The 26,939-nt window shown below is 40.3% G+C and overlaps 1 pseudogene; it reads left to right on the forward strand.

Moving 5' to 3' along the window:
- LOC149246940 (uncharacterized) overlaps positions 1 to 22,883 on the forward strand; it is a 62,079-nt pseudogene extending 39,196 nt beyond the window's left edge.
- Positions 22,884 to 26,939: the final 4,056 nt, after the last annotated feature.

The raw sequence follows: 26,939 nt of genomic DNA on the forward strand, positions 1-26,939 counted from the left end.
GGAGCACCTGGAAGGTATGCTTTTTGATAAGTAATCTAGTGGTTTTTCAATACTATTTCTAATCTTTTCTGCATATTGAGCCTAAAAACATAAGTGTTTTGGTAAATTGTGTGAAAATGGGCAAACGAAGCTCAATTACTAATAATCGATGTTTTCTATGCAGAAGGACGCGGAAATAGGGGATTATCGAGTAAAAACGAGAAGCGCAAGGAAAGTAACTGCTGCCCCGTCGATAGGGAACCGGATGCGGACAAGATCAAGCAAAATTGGAGCCGAATAATCTAGGAAAAGGACGCAGGATATCGTGACGGAGAACGCAAGAAGGAAAGAGGAGACCCGAACGAATAGCAAATCCCTCAGGATCTTCGATCCTGAGGGATCGCTGCTTTAAAGTTTATCTTTTGTATCTAGACATCTCCGTCATTTCTGTTATATAAAGGTACCACGCCACCGAGCGTGGAGGAGGACTGTTAATTGATTAAAAACTCAGAACGATTTTGATCACTGAGCTTTTGTAAGATCTGATTTTGTACACTTTTGTTAATGCAATCAATATAAAGGATTTGGTGTTCACTTCGTTTCTACATCTGAAGTAACTCTAAGCAGTGTACCATCGTAGCCAAGGGCCCAGCTCCGACGGTCACTCGCTGTTGTATCATACGGTGATTTGTGTGGTTTGCATATTTCTTTTATTACAGTAATCCGATATCTCTTTGCTCTGATAGACTATGTTTCTTAATTAATATTTGAATCTGAATAAGTGCTTTAATTCACGTCTCTGTATTACACAAACTGAATCTATTCGAATTGCATTTCTACAGCAAGATATTGGGATGAATGTTATCATTATTGGATTCATATGAAATAAGTATTTGTGAGGCTTGAAGATAATATTATCTTGTTCAGAAACACAGTCACATCACACAATACTCTCGGATCGCTGCAGTAGTATAGACCGTGTACATACTTTGGGGTTTGCTATTCCATTTGGATTTGTTGTTCCATTTGGAGTTGCTGTTCCATTTGGATTTGCTGTTCCTTTTGGGTTGCTGTTCCATTTGGGTTTGCTGTTCCATTTTATATGATTGACGTTTCCTGTTTATGATAGTTTGCTGTTCCATTTCATTACTGCTGTTCTATTTCTTTACTGCTGTTCCATTTCTTTACTGAATTGTTGTTCCAGTTTACTTTCGCCAATCTGCCTTTATTGCTTTTGCGTGATAGCAGGCCTAAGGCTGTCGTGAGCCCAGCAAGACGCTGCCCAGCTCCCTGACCTATAAGCCCATGCTTTGGTTTTCTTTCTTTATCAGTTTCTAAAGGGAAGGGTTATTGGTTCCGCACCCTTGACTGATCATCTGCCTTGTGTGATTTCATTTCCTGAATTGATTTAGTTACAGCTTAGTGTTTGTTTCCTTTCAAGTTATTAGAACGCTATATTGCCGAGCACTACTTGGACAGAACAGCCTCGGATTGAGTTACTCCTTGCAAGAACAAAACGATCCCGGATTGACTTAATAATGTGGAATAATTGGTGGTGTGAGAGACCCTAGTTATAGCTCTACATTTTGGCGCCGTTGCCGGGGAAGGAGTAATAGCCATTTGTCCTTTATAGAGTAGTGCGCAAATCTGCTAGGAGGGAGTTGGATTTTAAAAACGGAAGGTAAGAACCTGCGTACGGAGCATGTAAAAGCCCTGCTCCACCGTCCGCTCTCTTAGTAGAATTGCCAGTTAAATAGGATTTAGCAGTTTAATTGGAGTGCATGACTAAGCAGAAAAAGTTAGAAAAAGATCAAAAGCCTCCATCCAAAGCCAAGGGGCCGGTGACCCTTGGACGAACGACCTTTATAGACGAAATCTACAAGAAAGCCGACTCTCAGCCATCAGTAGGATATAAGAAAGCTAATTCTAAACAGCCTACTAGTTCCCTTCAGGCCTCGGGATCACCATCCGAAGCTTTTGCTGAGGTGCACAGTCGAACAGAGGAGCAGGATTTTCAAGAAATTGAAAATTTGACTCCTGGACCATTGCACGAAGGGACCCAAAGTAACCTTTGTGAAGGAGAAGGAGAAACAGGGGAAATTGAGGAACCTAAATCTCCTATTGAATTAAACCAGTCTTTGAATAGCCCGGACAAGGGAAGCGCTGCGAAAATCCTTGTTGAAGGAATCCATTCACCGCAGACAGTTGGGGCCATTATCATCCCTGATCAAGGGAGTGGTGTCAAGACAATCCCTGTTCAGACTACCCCTCCTCAACCAAGGAACACTCTCTTGGAAATTCCTGAAGATTACTCGCATATATTTGATCCCATGGCGCAGAATCAGCCAAACACCCAGACCTCCACATTGCAATATCCGATAGTAGATTCTACAGCAAACGCACCCATGAAAGCCATCCCTCTCCAGCATATTCCCACATTTCATGGCCTCACATCAGAAGATCCGGACGCATTCTTGTTCGAATTTGATGTATTATGTAGAGGATATGACTACACCACCGATCCCCAGAAACTGAAACTGTTCCCCTCTACATTAAAAGGGGCTGCGTTGAGATGGTTTATGGGCTTAGGTGGTGGGATTATTAACAATTGGGACCAAATGAAAGAAGCCTTTTTAAAGAAATACCAAGATTACTGTAGGTCAAGGGAACTAAAAGATGAAATCTTTCAAATGTCAGCCAGACCAAACGAAACCTTAGAAGAATATGTGGAACGTTTCCAATATAACTTGCAAAGATCCCCTTATGCATCACTACCTCTGCCTGACAACGTGTTGAAAACTGCATTAATTAGAGGTATGAGAGAGCAATGGATCGAAACGTTAAACATCATGGGGAAAGGAGACATTTATCAAGAAAATTTTGCTGATATCATTGATCTGTGTATCAGGAGCTCAAGAGGCAGCACGAGGATAAAACCAGCGGAATATGATCGCTTCCCCAGAGATAACAGAACATTAACAGAGGGAGTAACACGGGTGGAACTTGGAAATTTGCTAGAAAATTTTAAAACTGATATCCTGGGAACACTAACTACACAACTTGACATTGTGCATGCCAAACAGAAGCAAGCCGAGGCAGAGCAGAATCTAGCCATCTTTTGCCCACGATGTAGGAAGAAGCACAGCCACAAAGAATGCCCGCTGGATACAGTCCAAATATGTGCTATCTGCACCAAGGACCACCTGACAGAAAGCTGCCCTTCACTTCCTGGTCTGAAGGCAGTATACAAAGAAGCAGAAGAGGAGTCAGAACCAGCATATTTTGTTAACCAGCGTCGTCAATGGTAGGCTAGGCAACCAGGTATGTTCTCAGACCCCTCCTCTTCTTTTCAACCCCCGCAGTTCAACACTCAGCAACAGAACATGTGGCAAAATCAGTCCCAACCCCCGTTTTCAAATTGGTCACCTCAAATGTTTCCTACTCCGAATCCTTGGATGTCCCAATTTGGTTGGCCAAACTGCCCTTATCCTCCACCATATTGGCAGAATAGTTCCTATCCTCCACAGTGGACCCCTTCCACTTCACAAGGCTCATCCTGGCAGACAAGCTGGCCAAGACCGACATATCAGCCAGCAGGATCAATCCCACTCCCTCAACCAACTCTACCAGCCTTACCACAAAATTCCCAGTCTAATCTGAGACCGCAACTCCCAGCCCAACCCAACCCCAATCCTAATAATAGGCCAGTCCAATCCATCCAAATCATAGACACATCAGAGATTGAGTCTGACCTAAGGGAGTGCAACGATCTTCAGTTAAGATCGGGACGAATAGTAGAAACAGAGGGAGACAAAATGGTTCATATTGAAAATCAGTTACCTGTAGAACAACCCCCACAACGGAAGGATGAAAACAAAGAGCAAAACAATAAACAAGCAAGCACATCTTCTCCTCCTTTCCCAGAACGATTAGTCATATCTCGACCTATACAACCTCCAGACTTTGACATTCTGGGAGAATTACAAAATTTGTATATAAAGATTCCATTCCTCCAAGCTATACAAGATATTCCTGTATATGCGAAAACCATAAAGGAATTATGCATCAAAAAATCAAGGAGGAATACAAATACTAACCCTAGAGTCCAAGTAGTTGGTACTTTATCCGACTTATTATCAGGAAAGGAAACACCTATCAAATATGAAGATCCCGGGAACCCAATTGTAACCGTTCAAATCTATGGCCAAACCCTGACTAACGCTCTAGTCGACCTGGGAGCTGCAATCAACATTTTGACAACCTCCACCTGCCAAAAGCTTGGCATTACGTCAGTAGAACCTACCTCTACTCTGTTAGAATTGGCAGATCGATCTGTGGTTCGACCAGAAGGTACTCTGAATGATGTCATGGTTTCCGTAGATTCATGGGAGTATCCCACAGATTTCCTGGTAATTAATCCTAAAACCCGACTAGATGGACATCCGTTAATCCTAGGCAGACCCTGGCTTGCTACTGCCGATGCCTACATTGGCTGCCGGCAGGGAAACATGACTATAGCTAAAGGACCCGATGTCAAAAATTTAATTCTGTACCCTCCAGCTCAGCCAAGCCTGCCAATGATTAAAACTAACCCTTATCCTGTATCATATCTCGCTAACAACATCAGATCTCCATTAACCATACAGAAGGCGTTAGACTTCAAGGATCAAACAGAAGACGAAGCCATTAACAATTTTATTAGTCAAACTGAAGCTAGAAAACATATGCAGTGTCTTATGATAGAGGCAGCATTTGACAATGAGCTAGAAGAAGATCCCTTAAAATATCCGCATGATCAGACAATACCAGTAACTGCTGTTGCTAATACTAAAGTAGTGGAAATTGAACCTGGTAAAACTCTGAATATTAACGCCAATCTTATACCAGATCAAGAGATAAAACTTGTTAATCTGTTACAAAAATACAAAGATGCATTTGCGTGGGATTACCCCGACATGAAGGGGATTGATCCTCAATTATGCACCCATCACATTTATATAGAGAAAGACGCAAGACCTGTCCGTCAGCCACAAAGGAGACTCAACCCGCACCTAAAAGAGATAGTGAAAGATGAACTTCAGAAGCTCTTAGATGTTAACTTTATTTACCCTATCTCTGACAGTAAATGGGTCTCTCCCCTTGTGGTGGTACCAAAGAAAAACGGAAAATGGAGAATCTGCGTCGATTACAGGGAGTTAAACAAGGCTACACAAAAGGATCACTTTCCCCTCCCATTTATAGATCAAGTATTGGACACGTTAGCAGGGAAGAAATTTTTCTCCTTTTTGGATGGCTTCAGTGGATATAACCAAATCCAAATTGCCCCTGAAGACCAGGATAAAACTACCTTTACGTGCCCTTGGGGAACGTTTGCCTATCGTGTATTACCCTTCGGCCTATGTAACGCCCCTGCTACATTTCAAAGGGCTATTCTCAGTATTTTTGCAGATCTAATAAACGATGGACTTGAGGTGTATATGGACAACTTCACACCGTATGGGGATGAATTTGATCCAGCTCTGGATACCCTGGAAAAAGTTTTACAACGCTGCATTGCTACCAGACTCTGCCTGAGCCACGAGAAGTGCTACATGATGATGACAGAAGGAATCATCCTAGGGCACTACATTTCAGCAGCTGGCATCCAGGTAGACCCTGCTAAAATTCAGATACTTTTGCTCATCCCTACCCCCACTACTCAAACAGAGGTACGTAGTTTTCTTGGATTTTCCGGATATTACAGACGTTTTATAGAACATTATTCACGGATTGCAGTACCTCTGTATGCTCTGACAGGTAATGTCGATTTTTTGTGGACAGATAAATGCGACCAGGCTTTTAGAGAATTGAAAAAGATGCTGTCAATTGCTCCAGTCCTTCGAGGACCAAAGTGGAATCTGCCATTCCAGATTTCATCGGACGCCTCGGATACAGCAATCGGTGCAGTCCTAGGACAAGAAGAGGATAAGAAGCCATACGCTATTTACTATATTAGCAAGAATTTATCCTCTGCCGAACTCAATTATACTGTTACTGAAAAGGAATTTTTGGCCGTAATCCATGCTGTTAATAAATTTAAGCATTATATTACAGGTTACCCTGTTGTGTTATATACAGATCACTCTGCTATTAAATATCTAGCAAACAAACCTGTCACGAATGCTAGAGTAACTCGATGGTTGATCCTGTTGCAGGAGTTTGACATCACAATTAAGGATCGACCTGGCAAGGAGAACCCTGTAGCCGACTTCCTCTCAAGAATACCCAAATCAAGCGAAGCAGTAGCCATGGAAGATCAATTCCCTGACGAACATCTGTTTGCCATTGCCGTTCGCACACCCTGGTATGCTGACGTCGCCAATTACCTTGCAGTGGGTAAGTTACCCAAACACCTAACCCCTCAGGAACGAAAACAATTTGTTCAAAAAAGCACACGATTTTCGTGGATTGGAGACCATTTATTCCATACAGGGGCAGACATGCAAATCAGAAGGTGTATTCGAGAGGACGAGATCCTAGACATCTTAAAGGCTTGTCACAGTGGACCATGCGGGGGGCACTTTGCCGACAAGAGAACAGCACATAAGATACTACAGGCAGGGTACTATTGGCCCACAATCTTTAAGGACGCGAAAAAATTTGTGCAGGCCTGTGATAGCTGCCAGCGAGCAGGAAAACCTGGTCAAGCTGATGAAATGCCTCTGAGACCACAACTGGTTATTGAGCCATTTGAACGATGGGCTCTCGATTTCGTCGGACCCATTAATCCACCCTCAAACCAAAGGACATACATCTTGGTAGCAACAGACTATGTTACCAAATGGGTTGAGGCTGAATCATTAGCTAGGGCTACAGAAGATTCGGTAATACAATTTTTGTTCCATTTGTTTGTACGTTACGGACTTCCAAGAGAAGTGATTACAGATGGTGGACCACAATTTGTTGGAAACAAACTAGCTGCAACACTTAACAATTATCATATCCAACATAAGATTACTACCCCCTACCATCCGCAGGCAAATGGACAAGTAGAAAACAGTAACAAGATAATTGAGTCAATCTTAACAAAGACCATCGCATCACACAGGCGTGATTGGGCTGCTCGGCTACCTGAAGCTCTGTGGGCTTATAGAACCACATGGAGAAGTACAATAGGTTATTCACCTTATCAATTGGTGTTTGGGAAACAACCAATTTTTCCTATCGAATTTGAGATCCAAACACTACGAACTGCACAAGAGGTCGGCCTAGATCTGAATGAAGCACAGATCAATCGACTACGACAAATCAACGAATTGGATGAGGTTAGGCTCTCTGCATTACAAAACACAGCATTAATCCAACAGCAGCGAGCTAAGTGGCACGATGCACTTATAAAGAATAAAGTCTTCCATGAAGGAGACTGGGCTCTGTTATACGATTCTCGGTTCCAGGACTTCCCGGGGAAACTCCAGACTCGCTGGCTAGGACCATATGAGATCCAGAAGGTGCACGACAATGGGACCCTCACTCTGACCACGATTGACGGTTCTGGACATACGTTCAAAGTAAATGGCCACCGAGTTCGTCTCTATCGAAGACCCCTTACTCGGGAATCCTTTTGTCAACAGCTTCAGCAAGATACTGATTTGGAGATCCTAGGAGAGGAAGTGAAATCTTCCTCACCCATAACTTAAGCAATTTGTTTTTCGTAATTTGTACATAACATCCTGTATATATGTTTTTTTCATCTTTTGTTTGCAGTATTTTGGTTACCTTACTTCGCACAGCACTGGTTTGATTTTGCTGTTCCTTTTTAAAAGGAACAACACCCGTTTGATTTTGCTGTTCCTTTTTAAAAGGAACAACACTTTTGTTGTTTTGCTGTTCCTTTGTAAAAAAAGGAACAACACTTGTTGTTTTTGCTGTTCCTTTGCGAAAAGGAACAGCACTTTTTGCTTTGCTGTTCCTTTGCGAAAAGGAACAGCACTCTTTGCTTTGCTGTTCCTTTGCGAAAAGGAACAGCACTTTTTATTTCGTCGTTCCTTTGCGAAAAGGAACAGCACGTTTGTCTTTTGGAATTTTTGCTGATCCTTTGCGAAAAGGAACAGCACGTTTGTGTTTTGGAATTTTTGCTGTTCCTTTGCAAAAAGGAACAGCACTTTGGCGTTTTGGAATTTTTGCTGTTCCTTTGCGAAAAGGAACAGCACTTTTTGTTCTGTTGTTCCTTTGCGAAAAGGAACAGCACTTTTTGTTTTTTGTTGTTCCTTTACGAAAAGGAACAGCACTTTTTGGGCTTTGTTGTTCCTTTGCAAAAAGGAACAGCCCGTGTGGATTTTTGCTGTTCCTTTGCGAAAAGGAACAGCCCGTGTGGATTTTTGCTGTTCCTTTGCGAAAAGGAACAGCACTCTTTGTGCTTTGCTGTTCCTTTGCAAAAAGGAACAGCACTCGCATATTCCTTTTTTTTCAAAGATGCAGAATGACGTTAATTCCGCCATTTTCCGCAAGACGAATCATCCACATGCTCAGACACCATCTATTTGGACGTCTTGCGATTATGCTCTCCTAAATCCTTTAGATATAGCAATGACATTATGCAATGAACTTAAAAGCATGTTATACCGAAACCTGCATATCATAAATCGCTATTGTTTTAACAGTCAGCAGATATAAGAAGATAAGAGGAGCGACACTAACTTTCGTCTTTACTGTCATTATCTTGTTCCTGAACCATGGTTTGGCAATTTTTATCATGTCGATTTCCCTAAAAACTTCCTTGATCATCATTGAGGAGTATGAGCAAACATTTATATCTGTCTGTTGGGATTGTAAGACTTCTTCCACCATTCCCCGCTCTTAAGGAGTGCGGAGCCACCCTTATGTGTAATTGAACAAAGAAAAAGAAGTGTGCTGCAAAAGAAGAACAAAAGAAAAATAAAAATAAAGATATGAAATCGTCAAATGCAGGATAGGGGGTCTCATTCAAAGCCAGCCTACCATGATCATAAGGATGGAAGCGAAGTGGCATTCCCATTACGGCCACCACACCAGGGATATGGTCCAAAGGAAAAATAACAAGCAAACCTTGGAACAGGAGGTCTCATCACGAGCCGGCCTGACCACGTTTCGTGCCTACCTTGTGAATGGCATTATGGTTATCTGGTCACCAAGCCAGCATAATGGCCTGCATTTTGACGAAGCACTCTTCAGTACATACACAAAGGATAATGGTTCCGGAGGGTGAGATAAACAACTTTGCCAAGGTTATGAACACCTGTTGGCAGCAGAGCTCTGTTAATGGCATTGGAGTCGTAATATTTACACCAACAGGTATGATATTTAAGTCTGTTTGTCTTTTATTTCCTTTGCATGTATCATATGTCACACCCTGATATAATTATCGCATGAGTATTATCACCAATCATGGCAACGGAATTGACAATGACTACTGGAGACTTCGTACGGTTGACAGACGTCCAACCCTCGGTTCCTCATTATATCACACTGGCTTATCTTAAAAGCGATCCATTTTTCTGCCTCAATTTCGGTACTCCACTGTCTTTTTACAACATGGCATAATTTCCATCTGCTGTACTTTATGATTTGACTCCCGACTGGCTGCTGCTCCTCTCTTTGACGGCTGGGGGCAGCCTATCAGATCGCGGGGGGGAGGTGACCTCATTACTCCAATGGTTACGTGGCTGCACATCATTCGGGCAAAATAACAACACGATTTAACGGTATGATGATCTCATTCTACGGACTGCGACCCACGATCTTTCTCTTTGATGCATGCTCCGCGAAAATCCTTCCTAAAATAGCATCGAGTATCCTCTCTGTTCGGTAAATACTGCGGACAGTTGCTGTTCCATTTCCAAGTTCATTTCTGAGAGTAAGCTATGGGCGGGAAAACAATCCGAAGAGAACCGCACAAGCTGATCGCGTCTGATGCTACCCGCAAAATTCTGGAAAATGCAGGATGGTTGAATTATTTCAACCGCTTGCAAGAATCGAACGAGGCTGTAGCATTGGAATTCCTGCAAAATCTGCAGGAAAACCACTCTATAGTCGGAGGAAAGCGGATAGAAGTCACGGAGGACATCATTGCAGAAACCTCGAGATTACCAGCTGTTGGACCCAAATGGGAGCTGAAGAAGGAAAGACTGCAGAAAGCAATGGAAATTTTCCAAAGCGAAGGCCAAAGTCTGACAGTCAAAGGGAAAGGAGTTCTGCCGACGACACTGGGGGAACCCTGGACCGAGCTGGCGAAAATAGTGCAGAGTTATATCACCTGCGAGGGGAGGAAAGATGTGGTAAGGGCTCGTCACTTAAAACTTCTAGCTGTTTTGAAGGGAAAATGCTCTGTAAATCTCCCTGCCTTTTTAAATTCATTATTACATGATGCGGCCCGAAGTTTGAAGAAAGCTCAGCACACAGAGACGGTTGTTAGCCACCACGGACTGATTCGGCTCATAATAAGCCACAGTCTTGCCCAACAACAAGACACTTGGGAGGAATTGGTTGAAACAGTCAAAATGGGACTGGCTTTACCTCGAACCTCCAGCACACTGGAACGTTCAGAAGAACACAAGGAGCCAACAGCAGAAAAGCAGGTTGTTTCAAAACGAAAGCAGTCCTCTAGCACGTCGGAACAATCAGAGAAACGTAAGAAGTCGGCGGCAGAAAAACAGGTTGTGTCGAAACGGAAGCGATCCTCCGATACGCCGGAACGACCAGAGGAACCTAGAGAACCTGTTGGCACTCCCAACCTGCCGGAAAGACCCAGGAAGTCAGCTCGATTGGTTCGAATAAGGGGAAGGTTGGAAAAGATTCAGAAAATTGTGACCCAACCAATCGAAATCGAGGACGAACCTTCGGAAGAGGAAGGTGAATTACCCGAAGGAAATGCTGAGCAATTAGAGGCTGGAACTAACCAGCCAGGAGAAGGAATTGAGGAAGAAAATGCACAATCTATGGGTAGCCCGTTGCAAGACCATCCAGGAGAAGAGGAATTGGCAGCAGTTCTGGCCAACATGGGAGAATACGGCCAAGCCTCCAGTCCAGGAGGCATCCCTGACGGTCCCGCAGAAGAAGAGTTACCTAAAGAAGGGCATGCAGAAGAAGCATAGGAAGGAAACCTGCCCGGTAATGAAGCAGAAGACATCAATTCGGGACAATCTGTCGCCAGGGCACCGGAAGATGTTCCGGGAGAGGAAGAAGGAGTAAAATCGAAGGCCAAACCCTCTGCCGAGGCTAGGGAAATTGCAAAATTGAAGAAGAAGCACCAGAGGATGCTGGGCACGATAGCCAGACTTCGGCAACAAATCAGAATGTTGAAAGCCAGTCTGAGAATACAAAAAAATGCAAGGCAAAAGAAAAGGACCACGGCAGCAAGAACCCCGAGGGTTAGGGTTCGTTTTGAAGGACGAAACCCCATCAGGAGACCTACTGTTGAGGAACAGTCCGTTGTTCCGAATGTTAATGAGGAACAGGGTGTTGTCCCAATGGAAACTGTTGTTCCATCTGGCCCGGAGGAACGAATGGACATTCCAATGGAACAGCAAGAGGCTCCGGTGGTAGGAAGACCACACCAACCCTTTGTTCGCATCAAAAAGGAGACGGATAGCAAAGAGGTTCAAACGGAAACACCCCCCTCGGGTGTAATTCGGGTCCTAAATTCGAAACAACGCAATAGGAAGGTCCAGGTTAAACTTCCAGCTTCTACGGCTGCCTGGAAGAAAGACCCGAAAACCAGGACCTTGCATAAAATGATGAAGGAAGCCCAGCAGGAGGCCGAGCAGTTGCGAGAACAGACGGTCCCCAAGGAAAGATATGAGGAGCTCCAACAGCAACTTCGAAACATCAGTCAGTCTGAAAGCCAGGCCTTTGAAGGATGGCAGAAGGAGCAGGAAAAGGTTGCTAAGGTAACTCGTCGACTAGATAGTGTTGTTAAGCAGATGGACACCCTGTGTTCCTTGTATACTGATGTTTTGACTTGTAGAGCCCCTGCTAAAAATTATGCTTTGTTTTTGCTTGAATGTTATTTGAGATTGAAAATAAAAGCTGTTAGGGCAGGAGCACCCATCCATATCAACACTGTTAATGATTTTATAGATTGCTGCAAGCACTATGGAGTTAAAGTTCAAAGATTGTTATGTGAATTCTACTTGCACAACCTTGTCTTAGACCAGGAAACTGATTTGAATCCTGGCCCTTTCGTTGGCGATATACAATTTCAAGCCTTTATCTCATTTGGGGTGAATCAGTTAAAATGGTTTAAAGCTTACAACATCTTTCAGAGGCAAGAAAATAGTTTAGACCTTTGGGTACGAGCTGAACCTAGGGACCCAGCAGCATTATGGAGAGAGCATAGGAGTATGATGAGGATCCCAGGTGTCAGGAAGATATTAGGTCCCATGCATGAAGACTTGATCCGAAATGGTCTGGAGTATTTCCTGACTATTAAAGACCAGGCCTTCCATGCTGCAAAGTTTCGATACCGAACCTCTAACCCAAACATCCAGCTCAGGGAACCCTTTAACTTTGAGAATTTTGAATTGGCTGCCAGTCGATTGAGTCTCTATGGGGAACGGATTCTGCGAGCAGGCCCATTTTGGTTGGGATATCGGTTTCGCAGTCCAATTGTTTGGCATCCTGCACCTGGATATCAGGCTCTATATGAGATGCCTGCAGATCAGTTAGACCAGTTCTTTGACCATCTAGTTGCTAATCATGGTTGTCGGCCTCTTCGAGAGATCCCTTCTCCGGCCTACTCTCTCACAGCCCTGCATGTCAATTACAACGTTTTCATGAGGACATGAAACAGGGTAAGCAGGGGGGTGTGTGGAGCACCTGGAAGGTATGCTTTTTGATAAGTAATCTAGTGGTTTTTCAATACTATTTCTAATCTTTTCTGCATATTGAGCCTAAAAACATAAGTGTTTTGGTAAATTGTGTGAAAATGGGCAAACGAAGCTCAATTACTAATAATCGATGTTTTCTATGCAGAAGGACGCGGAAATAGGGGATTATCGAGTAAAAACGAGAAGCGCAAGGAAAGTAACTGCTGCCCCGTCGATAGGGAACCGGATGCGGACAAGATCAAGCAAAATTGGAGCCGAATAATCCAGGAAAAGGACGCAGGATATCGTGACGGAGAACGCAAGAAGGAAAGAGGAGACCCGAACGAATAGCGAATCCCTCAGGATCTTCGATCCTGAGGGATCGCTGCTTTAAAGTTTATCTTTTGTATCTAGACATCTCCGTCATTTCTGTTATATAAAGGTACCACGCCACCGAGCGTGGAGGAGGACTGTTAATTGATTAAAAACCCAGAACGATTTTGATCACTGAGCTTTTGTAAGATCTGATTTTGTACACTTTTGTTAATGCAATCAATATAAAGGATTTGGTGTTCACTTCGTTTCTACATCTGAAGTAACTCTAAGCAGTGTACCATCGTAGCCAAGGGCCCAGCTCCGACGGTCACTGGCTGTTGTATCATACGGTGATTTGTGTGGTTTGCATATTTCTTTTATTACAGTAATCTGATATCTCTTTGCTCTGATAGACTATGTTTCTTAATTAATATTTGAATCTGAATAAGTGCTTTAATTCACGTCTCTGTATTACACAAACTGAATCTATTCGAATTGCATTTCTACAGTAAGATATTGGGATGAATGTTATCATTATTGGATTCATATGAAATAAGTATTTGTGAGGCTTGAAGATAATATTATCTTGTTCAGAAACACAGTCACATCACACAATACTCTCGGATCGCTGCAGTAGTATAGACCGTGTACATACTTTGGGGTTTGTTGTTCCATTTGGATTTGCTGTTCCATTTGGAGTTGCTGTTCCATTTGGATTTGCTGTTCCTTTTGGGTTGCTGTTCCATTTGGGTTTGCTGTTCCATTTTATATGATTGACGTTTCCTGTTTATGATAGTTTGTTGTTCCATTTCATTACTGCTGTTCTATTTCTTTACTGTTGTTCCATTTCTTTACTGAATTGCTGTTCCAGTTTACTTTCGCCAATCTGCCTTTATTGCTTTTGCGTGATAGCAGGCCTAAGGCTGTCGTGAGCCCAGCAAGACGCTGCCCAGCTCCCTGACCTATAAGCCCATGCTTTGGTTTTCTTTCTTTATCAGTTTCTAAAGGGAAGGGTTATTGGTTCCGCACCCTTGACTGATCATCTGCCTTGTGTGATTTCATTTCCTGAATTGATTTAGTTACAGCTTAGTGTTTGTTTCCTTTCAAGTTATTAGAACGCTATACTGCCGAGCACTACTTGGACATAACAGCCTCGGATTGAGTTACTCCTTGCAAGAACAAAACGATCCCGGATTGACTTAATAATGTGGAATAATTGGTGGTGTGAGAGACCCTAGTTATAGCTCTATAATCTCCCAGAACGCTCAACTCATATGCGTCAGACAACAAAATTTTCGAGCAAGTCTTAGAGTGCAAATTGTTCTATGTTGGACTGATATGCGTAATTTATAGGGGGGATTTAATTCAAATCCGACCGTTTCCCCCAAATTTTGATAATAAATGTTTCTTTTGAGGCAGATCTTCAAACATTGTTTCCTTAATTGACGCCTCCCCACTCCTCTTAACTGCTTTATGGCCGTCAAATCATGAATAGTAACTCCAACAGTCATTTTCCTACTAGGCTACGCAGAACATTCTCCCATGGCACAACGTCCTGAGCACAACTTCATCTGGGGCATCCTCGTTAGTCTTCACACCGTTGGGTCCCTGCCTTGTCCTCCAAACCGAGAAGTGTAGTTTATAGTCTTGCGCTCCCATATAGTCATTGCGTAGGATCCCCCGTATACATCTTCAACCTGCTCCCATTCACTTTTCCCGGGAAGGGCTCCCCATTCAGCTTTGTGAGCTGAACAGCACCACCGTCTATAATTTCCTTGACAATATATGGTCCTAGCCAATGCATCTGGAATTTACCTGGAAATTTAGTGAACTTACTATCATATAACAACACAAGATCATTTACCTTGAATGTGCAAAGCTTGATATGGTGATCATGCCATGCTTTTTTGATTTCCTTCTGTACTTATTGGTGGAATTCTGCCAAGAAGCGATCCTCCTCTAGCTCCACGAGCTGCGCGATCTGTTTTTCCAAGGCCTCATGATCCACCATATCTGTCAAAGCTATTACGCGCAGACTAGGCACAATGTATTCCATAGGCATTACTGCTTCGACCCCATATATTAATCTGAACGGTGTTTTCCCTATCAACTTCTTACAAGTTTTCTTATAGGATCATAGCACTGCAGGTACGTGCACATCCCAATCATTCTGTTGTGCATTACATATATTTGTCAGTGCGTTCTCCAAAATTTTGTTAAAAGCTTCAACAGTTCTGTTTGTCTGCGGGTGGTTTGGCGTACTCTTCTGATGGTAGACCCAGAATTCATCTGTCAACGCACTAATCGTTTCATCCAGAAAGTGCATACACTTGTCACTCTTCAAAAATTTCGAGCATCCAAATCTTGTTAAGACATATTCAAACAAAAATTTTGCTATCGTATCCCCTATACAATCCTTTACAGGTTGTGCTTCTACCCATCTAGTTAAATATTATGTCGCAGTGATAATGTAGCGTGCACCCATTTTCTTTCCAGGTGGTTAAATTGGTCTGATAAAATCAATTGCCCACTTCTCAAATGCCTATAAAGACACCTGAGGATGTAGTGGTAGCTCATCCCTTTCCGATGGTCTACCAGTCCGTTGACATGCATCGCAAGCCTTGCAGTATGCTTTGGATTCCCTGTGCAATGTTGGTGTTGGCTTAGGGGTCCTTACCCAGGTTTAGAGTTAGTTGCGACAAACAAATCCCTACACTACTGGTACTTTCGGCATCAATCCGCGGTGCGCGGACTGAAGTCTCATCCGAAGCAGTATGGGGGGACGCTAGAACCAAGTTTCCGCACCCAAAGATCAGCGCGATGTCCTTTTGTCGACCTATATCTACCTTCGCGCAGACCTCTATGCTCTTATGGCCTATTGTTGTAACTTCCTTTAATCAATCTCTAGACCTCCATGAAGGTCTACGACTGGATTTTGTGGACTGTGAATAGGCGAATTAGCTACTTATGTGCACTATGGATTACTCTTGGACCATTATTTGGTCAGATCTACTTAAGTGTTTGATAACGTTAACAGAAAATGTTATGATCTTTGCATAATAACTTAACATTAATTGCGTTCAGGTAATAATGTAGATCAAGTAAAGTCGCGCATCAATACATCATTATTTCATAAAACCATTATTCATCACATCATAAAGCGCATTCATACATAACAGAAGTTAATAGATAAAACACAGGAATACCGGCAACAATCTTCTTTATTGATATTCAGTTAAGCTTATAGACTCAAGACTTTCCTGTGCACTCAGCTGCAGGGGTCCATGCACTTAGTTGTAGACACCACTCTAGGCCTCTACAAACTCAACTACAGAGCCTTTCTTCCTAGTCTCTTGCGCTAACTCTCTAGACTCTTTTTGTCGTACCCATAGACAACTTAAATTACTTCCCTTATACATCCTTAAGACACACCTATTTATACAATCCCATGGTCCGTGGACCATGGGTAGATCTTCAAAATCTGACTCAAGTTACACAAAAGAAGGGTAAAATCCTTTTTGACTCTTAACTAGCTAAATGCTCCACGAACACACTTTGCGGAGGCTTTACATATTTTTACATCAAAATTGGGCTTTTTCCCCAAAACTGACCCAGGGGACCCTATCCCAACAGTTGGCCAACATAGTTCTGTGTGCAAAATCTTCTGCGCGGTTGCTTTTCCTACATAATGGTCTCCCAAAGCTCCTCCATGAGCCTCAACGAGGATACTATCACGCTCAAAGTCCATCACATATCTCCGCAATATTTCATCTGCACCCATTTTGTACAAATGCCCCGCAATGATCGAAAAATTAGTTGTGCGTACTACTAATTATTTCTTCTGTTGATTTGTATATCCTTCAGGTGCCATCCCTGTAGTTAAGAAGTGAATAATATCAGCAAAATGGTTATCAGCTACATGTACCGCAAAGAGCTGCGCATCGGGCAACCCTTCCTCCAAATTATTGGGTTCTTCGCTTGTTTCAATTCACGACAGATGGTCAAGTCTAGCATTCAACTTCCCTGACTTCACAATGACTTCAAAGTCATACTCCTGAAATAATAACAACCATCTACAAATCCCCCCCCCCCCCCCCCGCCCCTGCCCAACACAGGTTTGTTGTCCAGGTATTTTAAGGCAGAATGATCTGTATACATCTTGAAATGTCCCCCTAACAGATAGTGCCTGAATTTTTGCAGCACATAGGCCATGGCCAACCCTTTGCGCTCTATTGGTAAATAATTTTTCTCAGCCTTAGATAACTTTCTACTTGCAAAGGCTATGGGATGGTCTAGTTCTCCTTCGCCTTCCTGTGTGAGTATTGCACCCACCGCAATGCAAGAAGCATCCAAGTGGACATGAAACTCCTTTTTCCAATCAGGAAATACCAAGAAGGGAAATCTTAGCCTTCTTGCATGCATCTTGCAATTTTATCATCCTTGTCCTCATCATCAACATGGTGCCATTCCTTCCTTGCATAGGCTAGGGTTTCTTCTTTCAGCAAAAACGCTAATCTAGATCTAGGGTTTTATCTACAAACCCTAGGAATTTTACATTCAAGACTTCTAGTCTTCTAGGATAAATCCTAGTTACATTTTACACCCCTTGCAAGTCCAATCAGACTTTGTAATGTGCCAATTTTCCTTTTCATAACCAAATGTCCAAAAAATCATAGAGTTCCAATGCCTCATAAAACAATCAAATGATATTTCATCTTGATATCAGACTAAGCGAATGAGTCAAGATCATGGATCTTCCAATGAGATGTCTTCATCAAGAGATAAATATGATAGACCTATAGCATACTTGGTTACATCTTCAGCAATACTAGTAAGGATATTCCTGCAACTCTGTATTTTTAGTTGAACATTGATTTTGACCTTTTCAATCCAAGTAGCTCATCCTTTATCATATCAGTTAGTAATAATTCAGTTTTGCAAATGACTCATCTTTCTTGAGAGTACTTTTGTTTCCAATCTTGAAAGAGGACTTGGCATTTTTCTTCATTGTAAGCTTTTTATGTCAAAAGGTGAACTTGCTCCATCACAATGTGCTTTGACAGTGATATTTTTCCTTATTTTGAATTCTTAAATTTCAAGATTGAACAAAAGTAGGTTTCATCCTTCAAATGCCCTTGGCACCAGCAATCACCAAATGCACTGCATCTTCCAGGTCCTTTACTTAACAATGTTTTATTCATGACAACAAATTCCGTGATACTTTCATGATCTTTTCAACATCCTGCTTCTAAACACAATGCAATATTTTCAAAGAAAAACACAGGTTTGTTATCTCACACTTCAACTTTCAGCATTGGCCTTATCTTGCTTTGAGCCATAACCCAAATTATGATGTTGTCATTTGAAATATCAAGATGAATTTCCTAGTCAATATTTTTGTATGATTAAAGATCATATTGTGAGTTTCATCACTGAAATTGTAGGTGACGTGGCTCCTTCAATAGTCATCATAATTATACTTTGATACATTCCTGTGATCTGACTAAGGAGTGGATCACAACTTTGATATAAGGCTTTTCAACCAAGCATTTAAGTAGTCATTTCTTCTAGCTAAGGTCTATACAAATGTTGCCAAAGAAAACCATTGATCCCAAACGAGATTGTAAGAAAATTGATAGAATATATCTTACATCCAAGCATCAAACTTCCGACTTTGGCATACTTTTGTTGGTCTCTTTATAGGGTTGTATTTCCAGACCTCATACTCATCTTAGAACAACTCATCACTATAATGTGCTTTCCATGGAATCTGTAACAACCCCTAATTTTATTTTATTTTATTTTAAATGAATAATACATTCAACACACAGCACTTAATTATATATCTTGACACCATGTTGTGATGAGTAATGCATTTAACACACAACACTATCTTAACACCATCTTGATGTGTATATTCTAGCAAATATACACTGACGTTAAATGGGTAAAAAAAAGACATCGCTGGCAAAGATTTTGAGCACACACAAGCAAATGGTTGATGTAACGAGGTAATAATTTTGTGATATATCGGCCTTGAGCTTGTTACCACTCATCAACCAGAATAAGAGATTACAGACAGTACACTATCAAGGGAATAAATTTTAAATGGATTGAGATTAACGCCTAGATGTAATTATTTCCCATCCATTCAATAACAATGAATACTACCTAATTGGTTTACAATCTGCCATTTCAAAGAGAAGGAAATGATTTATTTTTCTGATTTTGCAAATGTGGTCGATTTGATTTCATTACAATAAGTCTACCATGTAAGTGAGTCAATGCAATCTGAAGAAACAAAACACTAATAATATTCATTTTAGTTTATTATCTTGCAAATCTTGTCAGTTGGTTTTCATCGTAATAATTGGATTGACTTCCTCACATTCAATGGTTACTTGACATAAAGATCTGATCTCAATTGACATGAAGATTCTATTGTATTATATTCTAGATATACATAATGAGTCCCTTTAAAAAAAAAATACCAACACAGAAAACATTTTGTGAGCACATTGATAGAAAAATCCTTTATTATATCAAACGTCTTATGGCTATATTTACCTCACAGTAAATTATCTGGACATGCACCAAATATGGTTTTTTGACTAGCAGTATCCATGCTAGATTTAGTCTATTCATACCAGCTATGCAACCACTGATAAGGCGTGTTAAATTATGAAACAATTAGGGACAAGTGCAGAAAATATAGTAGGCTTGTGATCTTTGTGCATGAGATAGTGAGGTCAATTGTAAGCCACATTATTGTTTTATTAGGCTTGAATTAAGGACTCAAATTCCTTTTACCAATAATGTTGGATATAACACACTGATGTTAAGTGGCATACTAGTGCTTAGCCTTATTTCAATACCTCTAAGAGTACCACTATCCATCAGCTTGTACTTGCAATTCATGGGGTAACCAATGATGCCTAGTGAGAATCACCAGTAGCATCACATGAATTAGCTTCCGATGAGTCTAATAATAGACTATGACGTTGCGGATTGCATATTGTAATGCTACCTTATGCTTTTGTGGTAAAACAGGGTAGTGAACCAATGACCTCACATGTACCATCCACGTTGAAAGCAATCAATTTATTTACTGTGATTATATGTCATGCAAGGGTATTGTATTATTAGATGATAGGTCCCATTTTAGATAGTAGGTTGCATACTAAGGTTGCCTACAAAGGTTTTGTCCTATCAGTACTTATCCATACAATTGGGTGGCATACAATCAAATTGTTGAGAAGATTACCAGATATTGTTTAATATGGCAGAGTGTTAAGCAACTCACAACGGGAGAGTAAATCCCTTGTTATGACTCCCGGGGATTACAAAATGATGCACAGACTAGCCACTAAAATGCCTGATAGTTAAACCAATGTAGGAAACAGGGCATGTAGCTAATCTTATATGTCCAGGCACTATACAGACATTGAGACTCTCATACCTCGGGCTAATATCCAAGGAAACTGTGTGTTGTCATTCTTGAATCCACTCCTTTAACCATGCCTAAGCATGTAATCTTGAAGTTTTGTAAGCGAGCCAAGACCTTAGGTTACTCAACAGCATGGGATCTAGGAAGGGCAATAGGACCAGACTCACAAATCTCCTCCCATCCACTGAAAACTACCCATCTAATGTTTCCAGGTCAACTTCCAAGATAAATTTATCTCCTTAAATTTGGTCCTTTTGAGGCTAGAGAAAACAAATAGGGATTGGAACAAAATTTTAGAGAGGAGGCTTTTTGGTGGTCTGAGAGCTTAAACATCAAGAGGTGGGTCTTGAATACATGACCTATCTTGGAAGTTGACCTAGAAACATTTTTTCTATAGTGTTTCTGATCCTTCGTATCCTCTACTCCACCTTGATTTTGTTATTGGGATTACACTGAAGGATGGGCCTGAAGTGTAGGATGTCACCATTTTTACCTCCTCTTCTTTATAGGTGATAGTAGTATTAGATGCCTCCTTCTTAGACATGTTGAAAGCCTAAATATTTGATTTTTCAAGGTTGGCCTAAAAGCCATAACTATCACAAAATGAGCTGAAAGTGTCTAGATTCTTTTGGAGTCCTATGATTATGTGGGATAAAAGGACAATGTCATCCACACAGCAAAATTCTGATGGAAATCCCATAGAGAATGCAACCACCTGTATCACTTTGAAATGGGATCTTCTAAATCGTCAATATAAAGCTGAAAGAGTATGGGTGACAATGGAAATATTTGCTTTGACTTGTATGGCATTGTGTATTCCATTTGTTTTTATTCCTTGCTACTAAATAGATTAGTATTTCTAATTTATATATGCTAATTTTATTGTTTTTTGTGGGATGGTAGTGGCACACCAACTTGGGTTTTTCTCACAGACACCAACAGACGAAGAATGTAAAGATAAGCAAGAGAAAATCCCTATTTTCAAAGCATTTTCACAACATAGTCCAAGGAGATAAAATTGTCCCGATAGTTGAAACAACAACAATCAGCATCGAAGAGGAGGATGCTCACCCAGAGAGAGAGAGTAGTATCCATTATGTTGAACACCTACATGATCAACCTCGGGATGGAGGAGCATCACAATGGGTTTCTTTTGATTTTCCCGCAGAAGGTTGTTTGAGCTTCAGTTCTAGTCACAATCATCATTATCAATAGCAGTTGCCTCATCCTACTCTACCATTGTCTGGGTCTAGGATTTTGCTCCTAATTAGGTCTATTTTTCCAGAGCAATATATTGGACTCTCTTTATGATTCATCTTCATCCTCCTCTATCTCAAGGGAAGCTATTGCATCTAATAAATCTCTTGTTGGTGACTGTGTTGGGAGCTCTCTGCATGAGCCATTGCCATTAGAATTTTCTAGGGAAGCTATTGTAGCAAACATAGCTGGTGCAAATGCTAGAACTATACATAGAAGAGCATCTCACCAAGTGACCACCCCATTTTCAAAACATGAGAGAGATGAAAAGGAATGGCTTAAAGGCGATCTCCCAAGGGATAACATTGGACAACATTCCTACATTGGGCATTTCCAATGTATCAGAGTGGGTTGCAACATTTTCTTATACCAATTTGTCACAATGATCTAAATCAATGCAATCCTGGGGTCTGCATAGGCAACAAGAGCAGCAGTAACAATAGAGGCAACAAAAATGGAGGGAAGCTATTGTAGCAAAGAGATCTGGTGCAAATGCTAGAACTATACATAGAATAGCATCTCAACAAGTGCCCACCCCATTTAAAGAACTTTAGAGAGATGTAGAGGAATGGATTAAAGGTGATATCCCAAGGGATAACAAAATTCCTACATTAGGAATTTCCAATGTATCAGAGTGGGTTGCAACATTTGCTTTTAACAATTTGTTACCCTGGTCTAATTCAATGCAATCCTGGGGTTTTCATAGGCGGCATTAGCAGCAAAGGAAACAATAATGGATGCCACAAACTATTCCTCAACCTGGGTCATCCTTTTTAGCACCTGGATATTGTGGGTCTACTTCATCAATGGTTAGTCCTATGAAAATAAGGACATCAATACTAGTTTTATTAGCCCCTCCCTGTCGAAGGCCTCATTCAGATTTCTTAAGATGACACCAATTTGGTGCCTTCTCCACTCCAAACTGCAGAGGTAGTTAAAAATCGATCTGTTATCCCAGTTTTCTCTTGTCCACCTGTTCGGAGGATTTTACCACAAAACCTAGACCCAAGTTCCTTAGATAACGAGGATTGGAACTTCAATTGCTCAATCAGCTTAGGCTTTGAAATTTGTCTAAAACAATTTGATCTATTGATATTCTTCACATTTAACTCCAAAATTTTCCTCTCTTCCAGGTTGTTATTGATATGAGAGGGAAGTATCTGTTACAGATTCTGACTCTGCTTTTCCCTTCCTGTGTTTTATGATGTTACAAAGTTTAATGTTTATGCCATATGCATTTTTGAGGGTGTTCAAAGCTCTCAACCTTTATGACTAGATGTTGTTATCCATATAAATATCCTTGTAGCAAATATTTGCTACCTATTTCTCTAATGCCATGAGTGCTAACAGATTGCTATAAAGTAGTTGTGTAAATTGGAAGCTGTTCCCACTTCTGGTATCAGCAGTCTCAGGATATCATCATTTTGGTTGTAAATCGTGAACAGGAGGTAGTATGATTTTGATGTTAGGTGCAATTGAAACAAGCTCAAAGAGACATCACTTGTAAAGGAGAATTCTGTGTATTTTTGTTTTAATCTACAATGTTTGATATAGGGTATCAACCACAGATCTACTGTACTGCTTTATGTATTCATATTTAATCACTTTCTCTATATTATATGTGAATGGGCTACATTTCCTACTCTCTAAAACTTGGATCATCTTTCCAAAATTTTCCCACTTTCTTATGATATGCATCTAGAAGTATTGTTTGTCCTCATCATCAGGTTATTTCCTCCTAAATTGTTCACTGTAAATTCAAGTTTTGAATGTGAAAATGTCTATTTTTCTATTGCATTGGATTTCTAAAGTTGTCATTGGAGATACAAATTTATTTGATGACTGTTAAGAATAAATGCAAAAGAATTGAATATATGAAGACTGCCAAAAGAGAGGGAGAATAAAACCCCAAGAAACCCAAAATATCAAACTGGGAAAGGGTCTAGAGGGCACCAAGGAGGAAGCCCTAGGCCAAAAATGTCATTAACCCTAATCTCTCTTATCATCCAATGCTGAAAAGAAGTATGTGATGAGATTTCTAATGTCCACCTACCTAATAAATCTGGTAGATCTGCTCATAAAGATTCTTGTGACAAAAATCATTTCGCAGGTAAAAATAATAGGTAGTGAACCTAGAATTAACAATGTGGAAAGATCCATCTCTTAGAGCCTATGGTCAAAGGTGAAGCATCTCATGAAGGAGTAGGGAAATACATCTATCACCTTGTATTTTAAACAAATCTTTGATCCATAAGAAATTTGATATCAATGTTCAAGTATTGGAGCAAAGAAGAAGATTTAGCATGCCAATTATTTATGATACTTTGTCTGGAAAGTTGTATAGAGAATTGGATAGTCGTAAGGATATCTATTTTGGCTTGAGTGGGAGTCTTCCATGCAACAAATCCTATGTATCATGGTCATAACATGGAAAATCATGGAAATGCAGAGGGGCTAAAAGTGTGAGATAGTTTTCCTTTCTTGAATATACTCTAAGAGCATAGTAATGAGTACTCTTTCAAGTATTGCCATCATGTTTCACTTAGGAATAGGTTCCAAGCTTCAAAATTGTAAAAGAGAGAAGGTGTCACTAAGGTATGGAAGAGGAAGATCTAAGCCCAAATATCTTGGAAGTCAGTCTGGAACATTTTTTCTATAGTATTTATGATCCTTCGTATCCTCTACTCCACCTTGATTTTGTTGTTGGGATTACACTGAAGGATGGGCTACAGGATGTTACTATAGTGTATGTGTAGTATGTCACCATTTCTACCTCCTCTTATTTATAAGTGAGAGTAGTTTTATATGCCTCCTTCTTAGACATGTTGAAAACCAGAATATTTGATTTTGCAAGGTTGACCTAAAGGCCATAACTATCATAGAATGAGATGAAAGTGTCAAGATGCTTTTGATTTCTTGTGATTATGTGGGATAAAAGGACAATGTCATCCACACAACAAACGTCCGATGGAAATCCCATAAAGAAGGAAACTACCTGTATCACTTTGAAATGAGATCTTCAAGTTCATCAACATAAAGTTGAAAGACTATGGGTGTTGATGGACATCTTTGCTTTGACTTGTATGGTGTTGTGTATTGCATTGGTTTTTATAGTATTGGTATGGGCCTTGCTAGTAATCATCTTGTAGAGGGTCATACATTTGAAATCCTAAGTTCAATGGAAGTACATCTTTTCTAGATTCAAGTTTTCATGAAACAATTGATTTCATGAAAATTTATGAACTTCAATTTTTGTTTTTGTAATTATCTTTTTCCTACTTCAAATCTTGGATCCATTTGTGGAATCAATGTCTACTTTACTGATAAGATGAATCAGAAAGATTTTCTCATTTGAGAGATATTAATTCAAGACATTAATAAGTATACATTCTCCAGACCAACAGTATCTTCTAGTAAGATGAAATATATTCTCATAAAAATAAATCAGAGTGAACTTTGGCAAATATTGATAAAGCAATCAAAATGGAAAATTCCAGATTTTTTTGTAGCTAGTTGTTATATTTAATTCTAACAAAATCCAAGGGGTTAGCTCAACTGGTTGTTTCCAATGTTTTTGGTCATTAGTTAGTTCCATGTCGGTAGACACCTGGTTTGGGTCCCATTGGGTTAGGTGCACTAGTCTATGTGGATGGTTTTACTGGGAGTTCCATTCATGAATGTCGGGAAGCATCCCTTGAGTTTCCTTGCAATTTTTTCCTTGAAAATAAAGAATTTAGTCCTAACAGATCCACTGCAAAACTGCAAGAAAAGTATTCAAATTTGATTTCTAGGGATTGTAAAAAATATATTAGTCCAAAGAACAAAGTACAATGCCTTATAATACCAACACTTATTTCCAATCACAAAGAGAGGAATAAGACATTTAATAGATCCCTCAGATACTTTAGGAACTCAAAAGATCATTTTAAGAAGGCATTGGACTGAACACAAAGAGTTCGATATGCAAATTATCACCAAAGTGGGTTAGAAGTTTCATATATATCACAATACTTAGAAGCCATTTTGTGTGTTTATAATTGAGTTGTAGTGATGTTTTGTGTGGGAGGGATTTTAGAAATGTATTTTTCTGACTGATGCAGACAAACCAAACTACAACAAGGATTTTTCTTGTTGTCTTGGATGTTGAGAATCTAGAATTCAAAAAGAAACTTGATAGGATGGTAGACATCGACCAATAGATAATAGCAATTGGAGAAAGTCAAGCTCCTGGCTTTCTGAAGAATCTCCATAGAATTCCTCTTATAGTTGTTTGGTGTCAAAATTAATAACAACTTATTTGATGCCACCCGTGGATTCAGATTCTTCGGATTATGTTGATTTTGAGCCACATGTTGTGTACTATATGCATTTCATACATGCATAACTACATGGTTGCACTATATCGTTGAGAATGGAGCTCTGTGACTCTATACCTTTCTTTGTATTTGTTTGAATTTTGAGGTGTCCTACCATTTTCTAGAAAAGCATTCATATTCTCGCAGAAGATTGTCTTTACATATTCACATGCTATATGCAACGTGCATTCATGTTCTCACAGAAGATTGTCTTTACATATGCACATGCTATATGCAACGTTGGAGTTATGTAATCTAAAGTTCTCAATAATAGAAAGTCCCTATGTCTTTTTAGTAAACAAAATATTTAGACTCAATTGGTGTTTTTATGTCATGATTTGTGAAAACATTAATCTCTCATAGCTTGACAGAAGTGGTAGAGAAAAGATTAATCTCTCCTACTTCGACAGAAGTGGTAGTCAAAATCAACACATACAAGAAATTTTTGGTGGAATATTATCAAAACTGATAGAGGGATATGCAAGAGTGTGCAGTGAGAACCTTGACAAACACGCCCACTGAAGCTTGCAACATTGTTTATAGGAAGAACAAATTATGTTTCTTTTTTCCGAACATGTAAGTTAGTATATTACAATTTAATGAATATGTTTTCCTATTATCATATATGGTTTTATACTTTATCAAAAATTCGCCAAGACTTCACAATGTTTTATAACTTAGTAAAAGAATCACTAAGACTTTACAAATTTTTATTATTCAATGAAGGATTCGCTAAGCTCTTACAAGATTTTATAGTTTGGTGAA

The sequence above is a fragment of the Pinus tabuliformis genome, chromosome 7 (genome assembly GCF_031772625.1).
Source record: "Pinus tabuliformis cultivar Carrire ecotype Pingquan chromosome 7, CPIR1, whole genome shotgun sequence".
Classification (NCBI taxonomy): domain Eukaryota; kingdom Viridiplantae; phylum Streptophyta; class Pinopsida; order Pinales; family Pinaceae; genus Pinus; species Pinus tabuliformis.